We start from the raw sequence: 10074 nt of genomic DNA, 5'->3' as shown, positions 1-10074 counted from the left end.
GGACGCCATAATGATTAAATCTTGTGTGAGGAGATGCACGTTTACCTCTATGTTGTGATATGATTGGCAGTGTAAAATATGTATTTTTGATTTGGGGTTGAACTGTACCTTTAACATACAGTGTTGAGTTACCTTTAAGATTATAAAAATCATCTAAGTGAGTGCTGTCACAGCTCCTCAGTGAAGCGATATGTTACACAGTTGTTTCGTACATCATTTTACACGCATTTCCCCAAATTCACCCTGAGATATTTGGTATCTTTGCAAAATAGGGAATCTGCAATAGACTTTTAAACAAAGTTCTGTGGGTTTGAATTATGTTTGGTTGCACAGCATGAGTTTGTAATGAACTATAAGTGGGCTACTGCTTGGTAAAGGTCTGTTAATTAACTAAGAAAAGCAGCTGCATTTTATCCTTCGAGAAAGTTTAATTAGCTGAAGAAGGAAGTTTTTTTCTCAGCCGGTTAAGGTCAGTAATTTTATAATAATTTCCTACAGAGATTCCTGGACAGCTCTGTGTAATTTGGTACTAATTACAGAGGGAAAATATCCTTCTTCATTCATTATTACCATGCATGCTTGCCTGTACACAGTTTTCACATTTTTGGCTCACCTGCTGTGAACAGACTGAAAAAAAACACTCTCTTGGTTATGCTTCCAATTACTGTAACCTAAATTAATTAACTCCAGACTGAGTCCATTTTCCCTGTAATTATTGGCAAATTACATAGCTTGTTTCCAAGAAACTCAAAGGAAATTATTTGCAACTAACAGACACTTTTGCATTTAATTATTCATTTGATCACTCACCAATTTCAGCAAATTTAGAGATGACCGCTTTTGCCTTGAGTTCACTGTTAAGAGCTAAATGTTATTACAAAAATTCATAGATTGCATATAGATTAAAAAAAGACCAATATGAGTATAGATCTGTAAATATAAATATAAATAAACATTCATAAAAAAATGCTTTCTGTTGAAGTCTTGGCTGCACTGTGAATCAATATTGATCCGCAGTAACAGTACTAAATACCATATGCTTTGCTTTTAATATCAATATATGTTCTGCATTAGTTGTGACAACAGTTTGGAATCGAAACAGCCACCTGGGAAAGTAAATGCTTGCAGCAGTGTGTGTGTGTGTTGGTTGCATAATGAGATGCATTTACAGATTGCTTGGAGGCAGTCTGAAGGATATCTGGCCAGGAAAAACTTCACCCTGTGGCTGTGTGACCTGATCATCACCTGGAAGAACACCAACAAGCACGCTTCACTCATCTAGACTTCACACCTGCTGCAAAACACAAATGAGTACATTGTAATTCGTCCTGTGTCTCCTAACCAGTTTAGTGTGGTACACCAGAACTGGTGGCCTAGTTTTTCTTTTAATTTTTAATTTATTTTTTTTCTACCAAAACAGCCAAACAAAGCCAGGGGACGTTTTGGTAAATAGCACTAGCCCTTGGAGCCAGTGCCGCTCTCCTCTTCTGGTGTTGTTGCTAGGAGACGGTGGGTCTAAAAATCTGGCTTTGGAGAGGTGCACCTGCTTCACGGGGTCTGGCACATTCAACGTCTGCACATTCAACACATGAGAAAGAAGAACTGATTTAAGCTGCATAAATCTTGGGGGAGTTTTCCTGCTTTCTGTCCTCGTGATTAGATAATTGAGCTGAGTAAAATCTTCAGGGGCAGGTGTGTGCGTGCGTGCAGGTGTTTTCTGCTCTTGTGCCCATCCACGCTCTGCAAGTTGCAAGTTATTCACTCTCTCCTGAAACTACTGAACGTCCTTCGGCTGTCATTTGTGAGTCAGTAAACACAGCACAGGCTCAAAAGTCAATAAAGGACAAAAGGATTTAAAATCACGCAGCTTATGTGATTTTGAAGCGAGGCAGCGCATCCTCTCTGAAAGCAGTCACACTCACTTAGCAGCTCATCTCCATTAGGTCAATAAAGACGGAAAAGACTTCTTTTTCTGTGTGAAAAATGGGTCAGTTGCATTAATTCACTGACATCTCATGTAGGATGTGAGCTGAGGTGATACAAGCACAGAGTGTGTGATTATATAACTAGAGGTTTTGCTTTAGGGTAATCTCCAGTTGTTTTACTGTTGACCAGTCAGCTGGGACCCAACAGCTGCCTGCTGTGACCCTGAGAGCATCAAGAGGAGCTCTACTGTACATGCCGTCGTTGGGGATACTATATCATCCTGCATACCTTTGATAGCTTTACACCTTTGTATTTGTTAGTCACTATCCACCAGAAGTAAAAAATAGATCTCGTTTACAGACCTGTATCAAGGAAACAGAGCTCGTCACTGTGCATCATGTGAGGATGAAAATAGCACTTGACTTTTCTGGTGTCTCATTGGTCTTTTGCTATGTATGTCAGCCTCCTTCTGTGTGGCTGCTGGGCTCCACTGCACTGTGCATGTGTCAGACTGGAGCGCCTCCAGCTCCAGTCTGGAAGATGATCAGCTGGGCGCGACAGGGTCCGCGAGGGAACCCAAGCCAACAGCCAATAAACACGTCCGTATCCGCGTGCTGACCCGCTGAGCTGCAGAGTGTTAATTGTGCTGTGGGTCATTAGGCTGAACACAGGCATATTTCAGACCTGGCCTCTTTGCAGGCTTTGACCTTCTGCTGGGCACCCTGGGTAATACCGTGTTTGGGTGCCAGCACTGAACTGACTGGTGTGAGCCGCCAAGCCAAAATTATCACTTTCTTCATGAATAATAATGAAGATAGTTGACCTAGTGGCCGTGTTACCAGATATATACTGTAAAAAACTTCCATAAGTAAGTTTTCAGTTTTTAATAATACATCAGCCTCTTAAAAAAACCTGTGAGACTGTGCGTGTTTTTTGAAAACCTTTATTCTCAGAATAACAGTATCTACATGTAAATAGCCTTACTAACAATCCCTTAAAAACAGCATTATTCAGCCAATTAGGGCCCAAGCACTGAATGGTGGCATTTGACTTTTATGGCATAAATAAAATAAAATATAGGCTAACAGATCTGTCTGCTCTGCTATTATAAGTCAGTGATGACGTACCTTGCAACAAACACTTAAAACAGTTAAAAAAACAACCATTTGTCTCCTGAATTGTCATAAACTGAATACTGGATTTGCCCCACCAAGAATTTAGTAAGTTATTGGCTGGACTCACATATCAGTTGAGATTTCGAAGGACATCGCTGTCGATACTGACCAAAAGGGAACGTCGAAAACATACAAAGTGTCTGGATGTTTAGCTTAGTGGGTAAATCAGAAGGTTAGTGTTACTGAGGTTGGTGGTTCAAGTCTTACCTGGGACAGGTGTTGTTTGACTTTTATGGCATTATTAAAATAAAATACAGGCTGATAGATCTGTATGCTCTGCTGATATAAGTCATCGATGATGTACCTTGCAACAAACACCTAAAACAAATAATAAACACACATTTGTCTTCTTGTCTCCTGAATTGTCATATACTGAATACTGAATTTGCCCTTCCAAGAACTTAGTTGATTATTGACCGACTCATATATCAGTCGAGTTTTTGTCAGACGTCGCTGTCTGTTATGAGCTAAAGGGAACGTCGAAAACTTAGAAAGCATCTGGAAGTTTAGCTCCGTGGGTAAATCAGATGGTTAGTGTGCCTGAGGTTCCAGGTTCAAGTCTTGGACTGGGACAGGTGAATTTTGAAGACTGAGATAAACCCAAAGCAAGCATAGAGCTAAAGGAAGTTGGGTTGAAAGATGGGTAGGACAGTCAAGAGACAACAACTTGGGGGAAAGACAAGAAGTTAGGTTAGGAGACAGGAAAGTTAGTCAAGTTACATGCAGTTGGGATGTGAGACAGGAAGTTGAGGTGAGAAACAGGAAGTTGGGTTGAAAGACAGGAAAGTTAGTCAAGTTAAAAAGACTTAAGTTGCGAAACAGGAATTTGAGTTAACAGACAGGAAGTTGAGTGAAGGTACAAGATGGGGTTAGAAGACATCAGTATAATAAGTTAAAATATGAATAAGAAAGGATCAGAAAGTAAGGGACTGGAATAGGAAAGTCAGGAACATAGCATGTGTCAAAACCATATGACTCTGACATTAGCAGAACTAGCTGATATTTTATTATATATATTATATTTTATTTATGCAATAAAATATAATTTGACTGTACAGTCATACAGTTAGGACACTGATTGTTATATTGCAGAATAAATTAAGCACGTAAAGTACAGTAATATAGCGTTTTGGCTGATAAATGAGGTGAAGTGGTCCAGAAACAGGTAAAACCAGTATCGGCAGTGACGTCTGTCAATATCAAGAAATATCGGCCTAACTCATATATCAGTCAAGTTTCGACAGACGTCACTGCCGATACTGGTTTTACCTGTTTTTGGACCACTTCACCTGATTTTTCAGCTAAAACGATGTATTACTGTACTTTATGTGCTTAATTTGTTCTGCAATATCATAATTAGTGTCTAAACTGTATTACTGTACAGCCAAATGATTTTTTATGGCATTAATAATTACATGAATATTTATTAATATAATAATATAATATAATATAATAAAATTAATAAAATCAGGTGAAGTGGTCCCTGAAACATATTATATGGCGTAAATGAATAAATACATGAATATTTATAATAATAATAATAATATATAATAAAATTAATAAAGTCAGATAAATGTGACTCATCCCAGTGTGAGGATTGAACCACCAACCTCAGGGACAGCAACCATCTGCATTACTCACTGAGCTATACCTTCAGACACTGTGCACCTTTTCGACATTCCCTTTATCTCAGTATTGGCAGTGACGTGACTGATATATGAGTCAGGCCGATAATCTATTAAGTTCTTGGCAGGGCAAATTCAGTATTCAGTATATGAACATTCAGGAGCCAAGGTGTGTTTTTTAACTGTTTTAAGTGTTTGTTGCAAGATACATCATTGATGACTTATATCAGTAGAGCAGACAGACAATAACTTTATTTTAATTTTTTCCATAAAAGTCAAACATCATCTGTCCCAGGTAAGACTTGAACCACCAACCTCAGGGACAATAACTTCTTGATCTAACCACTGAGCTAAACCTCCAGACTCTTTGCACAGTTTTCGACGTTCCCTTTATCTCAGTCTCGGCATTGACGTTTGTTGAAACTTGATTGGTTTATGAGTCAGGCTGATGCTCTACTAAGTTCTTGGCCGCGAAAATTCAGTATTCAGTATATAAAAATTCAGGCAACAAGAAGACAATTGTGTGTTTTTTAACTGTTGTAAGAGTTTGTTGCAAGGAATGGCATTGGTGACTTATACCAGCAGAGCAGACAAATATAGCCAATATTTTATTTATTTATGCCATAAAAGTCAAATGTCATCTGTCCTAGATAAGACTTGAACCATAAACCTCAAGGACACTAACTATCTGCTTTACTCACTGAGCCAAACCTCCACACACTTTATGTGTTTTGGATGTTTCATTTAGCTCTGTGCTAAGAAAGAAGCTTTCAAAAGTCACCTGTCACAGATAAGATTTGAACCAGCAATCTCAAGTTCACTAATCAACTGATTTATCCACTGAGCTAAACCTCCAGACACTTCATGTGTTTTCGATGCGCACTTTGGCTCAGGCAGTGACATCTGACGAAAACTTGACCGATATATGAGTCAGGCAGATAATCAACAACATTCTTGGGAGCGAAAATTCAGTATTCACTATATGACAATTAAGGAGACAAATATGTGTTAATGCTTAACTGTTTTAAGTGTTCACTGCAAGTTACGTCATCGATGACTTATATCAGCAGAGCAGACAGATCTATCAGCCTATACTTTATTTTATTTATGCCATAAAAGTCAAATATCACCTGTCCCAGGTAAGACTTGAACCACCAACCTCAGGGACATTAACCACTTGATTTAACCACTGAGCTAAACCTCCTGGTATCCTGTTTGATTTCGACGTCTCCTATACCTCTGTGCTCCGACAGCAGTCTTCAAAAATCATGTCCCAGATAAGACTTGACAAGGGGATCTTCAAACAAACAAATGGACTTGTACACACTGAACTTTTCTAGTTGTTCGACCACTCAAAGCATTTTCTGACTACAGGCCGTGACACACCAAGCCAACATCTGACAACTAGCAGCAATGAAAGCTGTGTCGCCCTCACGTCACTGTGCCTTGGCCATTAAGTTGTACATGAACAAACCAGAGAGCCAACAAGCATGTATGTTCTGCACCTGTGTGAGAGGAGATACCCCTCCATATGAGCACATGGCGGTTAATCATTCAAAGCGGGAAAACGGAGAAAGACTGCAATGACGTTAGTTAGCACATTAACAACACAACCCAATGTTAAAAGAATAAAGCATATTTACTGTGCGCCAGTGCACAGCAACACAAACCATCAGGAAACACTGCTGTTAAGATCTCAGTGGTTAAAGAAAAAACAATCTTACTTTATATAACAAGTTTGTTTTGACCTCCCTCTCTCTTGACTTTAGCTCTTTGTTTACATTTTATACTTCTGTTTCTATTCTCTTGCGCTGAGCTGAACATCCAATCAGAATTATTTCACAATCACCAACGGGCTCCACAGCCACCACCGCAAATTCAACGTGCTGAATCAGCAGAGTAAAAGCCCATGAGTGCCAACAGTGCAGGACACACCGCAGCGACTGCTGACACTCGCCATCGGCTCAATGTGGGCGGACGGCCATTGGCTTGGTGTGCCACTGCGGTAAGTGTCACACTTACCAATTCTCAAACACTGATGGCAAAGGCCATCTAATACTCAGTTTTAAAACATTCAGACAGCATCAGAGGCAATGTAGGGTGCATTATTTTGCCCAAGGAGAATACGACATGCAGACTGGAGGAGCTGGGGAGCAAATTGTCCACTTTCTGATTAAAGGACGACCCGCTCTACCTCCTGAGCCAAAGTTGCTCATAATGTAATATATTTTTTAAGGGGGACAGGTGAAGCTGAAGAACAGGAAATTCCTTTGATAGTCTAGAGGTGGTGGTGAAGAGATGAAGAGGCTGCTAAGGATCTGGATATGATGAGCTCGACCTGGGCACTGGATGATGACTGGAAGTGGAGGAGATAAAGGACGTGATGTTTCCATCTGAAGTGGATTGTGGCCAAATTTCATTGGTTTACCTAGAGGAGCGAATGCCTGCAAAAAGTTGATTGTAAGATGCTGGAGAAGCAGGAGGGCTTTTGTAGAAAATTCTCCTAAAAAACAGAAAAAAACAAAAACACTGTTAAAACACATTTTTGGGGACATTTGAGCACATTTATCAAGCTCATCTCAGCACACAATTTTAGTATTTTGAGGTTCAGCATTCAGTTACATCTGTATGAATTTAGTTTGATGGAATTACCTCAAATGCTCTCTGATGTGACGCTTATCAGATCTGATGTGAGGAAGCATTTGTTCTCACTTTCTAATTAGCCATTTTATTCAGTGGAGAAACGTTTGTGTTCATAGCTCATTTGTTTTCTTGTTTCCAATTAAGAACTAAACCAAACTTCAGCAGCAGGAGCTCCAACACACATTTAGTCACAAGCACAAATGTTCACACAAACACACACACTTTGACACCTGAAACACAAATTGAAAAATAATTTTTATGATTAACCAATCCTCAAAGTAATGCACAATGCTTCACTGTCTTATGAAAAATATGGAGTGTCATTTTCTTTACTAGCTCAAGTTAACAGTTAGGAATGCCAAACTGTCCCAACACATTTCCCAGGCAGTCAAAAATCTCCATGGGGATTCAGAGGGATTCCCCTTTTAAAACCTGTGGATTGGGGGCCAAAAAAAAGGAAAAAATGTCCATTTTATGACCCTTTTACCTTGCAGAGAACCCACCTCTGGAAACCATCACCGTGATTTACGAGCCCACTCGGGTCAATTGGCAGCTCCATTTAAGAAGCTCAGTGAGGCAGATGGAAAGAGAGTACAGTAAGACTTCAGGGAGGGCAGGAATCATCCACTCTGCTCGCTTGATGTGTCTGTCTGGGGCCAAGGAGGAGGAGATTTGGGGTGAGTGTTTGATGGGTGGTGGTGCCCGCTGGCCATTTATTTTACAGTTTTTGGGAAACAACTGTTGGAAGTCTAATGTTTATTTGCTCAGTGGGGCTAAAGGGGTTCAGGGGGAAAGTAAAAGACAAATAAGGGCCGGGAGCTTCAGACCTATTTCATCCACTGTCTTCACCTCTCCAGGGCTTTTCTCTATGATGGGCTGCTGGTGGTGACTGAGTGTTTGGACTGGCGACAAAAATGGATTCTCTTGTTTAATGCAATGACTCTGATACAAACATCCTGTTATTATTCATATGTTTTCATTTGGCTTATAAATATTTCATGCCCAAAATTCCCACATCCCACCCACCCCATCCCCTGCAGGACTGACCAGCACAAAACCATCATAAGAAAGAGAAAAACATCTGACATCGTGTCTCAAAGCATCTATAGCTTGACATTCCAATATGAATATATCACAAGAAAAAAAAACAACATTTTACCGATTCTACAATGTTGTGCTCATCAGTTACAAGTGTTCAGTGACATTTCTTATCCTACAGACTACACAGAGCTACACAACAGTCCCCTCTATTGTAAACCTATCGACAACACTGTAATGTGTAAGATAAGAAAGGATGAGATGAAATGAGATGAGATAGAATGAGATAAGATAAAAAGAGATAGAGTGCGATGAGATAGGATGACATGAATTAGGATGAGATGAGACAGGGTGAGATGAGATAAAATGAGACGAAATGAAATTAGAAGAGATTTGATTAAATTAGACAGGATGGGATGAGATACGATGAGAAGAGACGAAATAAGCAATCGATTCATTGTGAATGTGTCTGTGGGACTTGGGTGAATATCAAAGTGTCAAGTTATTTAGGAAATCTCCTTTTCTGCTTATTTCAACATTTCATAACCAAAATTCCACTTTTATATCACGAGGGTTTCCAGATTTATATTAAATGATGTCTATCCTTTGATTACAAGGTGAGAAATTGTGCAGCAGTCTTAAGATACCCAGTAAATCATGCTGGGTTTAACAACTCCACACAGCAATTTATTAACAGAGCTCTGAGTGGTGTGTTTAACCTTCTCCTCATTCAGAAGAACCATCACCTAATGAAACCAGCGGCTATGTATAGTAGGAGGGCTAGATTACCAAATGTGTATCATGAGTCGTCTTGCTAAAAGCAACCAGAAGCTTCAGCAGGGCCTCGAGAGAATCAAATCACTGCATGTCACACCAAAAAGTGCTAAACTTGGTTACAGGTTCATGACCTTGGTAATCATGCACAAAAAGCTTTCAGAAACACCTCATACTTTGCTTAAAACTTTTTTGGATGACAGCTTCATTTCCAACATTGAAGGTGAAAATAATGAGTCATTTATAAATGGTAGAGAAGAGAAAGCTTGTCCAATGTGGCTCCTAATCTGTGTCCAGATTTTTAAATAAACCTTGTATAGCAACATTTTCTGCAGCCTTCAGGTTAAAAAGCAGTGGAGAACAGACAAAAGATAAGTTTGCAAAGCCATTAATTGGATATTTTCAGCCTTCCTTCTTTGTCATCGAAGGACGATCATTGATAAATTTTTACTAACTAACATTTGGCAGTTAATACATTTTAAATTATATTTTGTCCTTTTACAAAACGATATCAGGAGGATAAACTGTTCAGCGAAAGCAGCTATGGTGGGTTTAAAGTGTTGAAATTCAGTTTACGTCCAACAAGAAATTCCACTTGACATTTTCATTCATGGTTTGAACCTCTGGGGTGAATCTCTGTAAATGACAGATCAGCAATGTCAAAAGACAGCGCCTGCGTCTCTTTGTTGTCTGAGAGACACTGAGGAGGCTTGTTGTGGAGTGCCACTCCCACACCCTCAGCTCCCACTGTGGCACGAGCCTTTTAACCTTGACTTCTTCCGCACTAAACAGTATTTCCATCAGACGGCGCAGAGGACCCTGGTGGTTTGCATTGATGTCGCAATCAATCTCCCTCTGCCAGCCAACGGGGACCTTTTCACAGGGTAGCACGC

General features: G+C 39.8%; 1 long non-coding RNA gene across 2 annotated transcripts in view; it reads right to left on the bottom strand.

Annotated features, from left to right (window-relative positions):
- Positions 1-4493: 4493 nt before the first annotated feature.
- The window catches only part of LOC148186059 (uncharacterized), a 56363-nt gene continuing 50782 nt past the window's right edge, over positions 4494-10074 (bottom strand). Inside the window, exons 4-5 of one of the 2 annotated variants that reach the window (XR_015775391.1) lie at positions 7873-8019; positions 4494-7229 (exon numbers count right to left, since the gene is read on the bottom strand). This is a non-coding gene — a long non-coding RNA (uncharacterized LOC148186059). The remainder of the gene's footprint in view (positions 7230-7872; positions 8020-10074) is intronic. The other variant, XR_015775392.1, reaches the window with a different exon arrangement.

This window comes from Plectropomus leopardus, chromosome 21 (genome assembly GCF_026936395.1).
Source record: "Plectropomus leopardus strain MGB_pleo_1.0 chromosome 21, ASM2693639v1, whole genome shotgun sequence".
In the NCBI taxonomy this organism is placed as follows: domain Eukaryota; kingdom Metazoa; phylum Chordata; class Actinopteri; order Perciformes; family Serranidae; genus Plectropomus; species Plectropomus leopardus.
The sequence above is the reverse complement of the archived record's forward strand: the minus strand, read 5'-3'. Positions and strand labels throughout refer to the sequence as shown.